Below are 2,100 nucleotides of genomic sequence, written 5' to 3' on the forward strand. Positions count from 1 at the left end.
ATTGGTTGGACAGGAAATGGTGTTTGGTGTGATATGTCATGCTTGATTCTGTGTCTCTTGGACCTGATTCTGATCACTTACACAAAGAAGGGCTGCAACAAGGAAGGAGCACCAGGCAGGTTCTTAGCAGATACTTCTTTCTTTTCAGACCATATATACCTGAAAAGTTCCGTGTAAACCAGATTTTGGTAAAACCCATCTTTCAGAGGTCAGGGGAGAGCTCATGGAACTCTGAGAAGTTGATAGAAGGAATCTTCTACTTGTGAATTTTTTTGTACGCCATAAATTCTTTTGTTGTGATTTCACCTCTAATTTATTACACTTGGTAAACTCTTTCAGATTTGCCTGTTTCTATTGGACACCTTCTTAAAGTGAGGCATGCATTTCTTTGCTTGTGAGAACTGGTTATGAGAAATTGGAATACTTCTTGCTGTTGAATATCATCTTAGTTTTGGATCGCAAAGGTTTTGCAAAACTGTTATTTTTCCCCAGCCAAACTTTTTTAAACCTTAAATATTCTATTTTAATTCAACCTAGAAGAGCACATTCGTTCACTGATCTTTTTTTAACTCCTAAATGTTTTAATGAAAATATATACTTAAAAATCACATTATATAAAATAACATGAATTTCTACCTTATTTCAAGAAATAATTTTATGAAATTCTTGATGTCACAAATTCATCGTCAACATCACTGTCTTCATTGCTATAGTCATTTTTTAAGTCATATAACATAAAAAGGAAAAGAAGTTACACTTTTAAAAACATTTTTAGGGAGTTCCCTGGCGGTCCAGTGGTTTGGGCTCGGCGCTTTCACTGCCGAGGCCCAGTTTCAGTTCCTGGTCAGGGAACAAAGATCCTGCAAGCTGCACAGCGTGGCCCAAAAAAAAAAAAAAAAAAAAAAATTGAACTATTCCTCAGACAGAAAAATTACCAATTCAGAACCTGAATCATCTGAAAATAAATTGCCAAGTTGCTGGGCCTGTCACTCCCAAAAATCACTCCTGAATTTAGTATGTATTTCATGTAAACAAGGACATTTTTCTATGTAACCTCAAAACCACCGTCAAATCAGGAAATTGCCACTAATCCTTGGGCCCCATTCAGATTTTGCCAAATGTCCCAATAATAACCTTTATAGCAAAAGGATGCAGTTCAGAGTTACATACTGCTTTGAGTTGTCATATCTCTGTAGTGGCCTTTATTCTGAATGGTACCTCAGCTGTTTCTTGGCTTTCTTGACCTTTTTTTTAATTTTTAAATTAAAAAAAAAATTTAAACATCTTTATTGGAGTATAATTGCTTTACAATGGTGTGTTTCTGCTTTATAACAAAGTGAATCAGCTATACATATACCCCCGTATCTCCTCCCTCTTGCGTCTCCCTCCCACCTTCCCTATCCCACCCGTCTAGGTGGTCACAAAGCACCGAGCTCATCTCCCTGTGCTATGCGGCTGCTTCCCACTAGCTATCTATTTTACACTTGGTAGTGTATTATAAATCCATGGCACTCTCTCACTTCGTCCCAGCTTATCCTTCCCCCTCCCCGTGTCCTCAAGTCCATTCTCTACGCCTCCGTCTACCTAGCCTGCCCCTAGGTTCTTCAGAACCTTTTTTTTTCCGATTCCATATATATGCATTAGCATACGGTATTTGTTTTTCTCTGACTTACTCCACTCATGTATGACAGTCTCTATGTCCATCCACCTCACTACAAATAATTCAATTTCATTTCTTTTCATGGCTGAGTAATGGACGTTGACACTTTAGAAGATTACAGGCCAGTTACTTTGGATGGTGTTTCCTGTCAGATTAGGTTAGGTTAGGTTTAGTTTATGCATCTTTGGCAGGAGCAGCATAGAAGCAATGCTGCGTCTTCCTCGCTGCATCTCTTCAAGCGGTGCATGATTTCCACCTGTCCCATCATTATGACACTAACTGACCACTTGTTTAAGGTGGTGCTTGCCAGACTTTTCCACTATAGAATCACTCATTCCCCCTTTATTAATTTATATTAATATTACAAGTATGGATTCTTCAGTTTTTATTCAGTGGGTTGTAATTGGTTATTATCGTTATTCCTTTAGATGCTTAAATGG

The sequence above is a fragment of the Mesoplodon mirus genome (genome assembly GCF_964341445.2).
Source record: "Mesoplodon mirus genome assembly, chromosome: 3".
In the NCBI taxonomy this organism is placed as follows: domain Eukaryota; kingdom Metazoa; phylum Chordata; class Mammalia; order Artiodactyla; family Ziphiidae; genus Mesoplodon; species Mesoplodon mirus.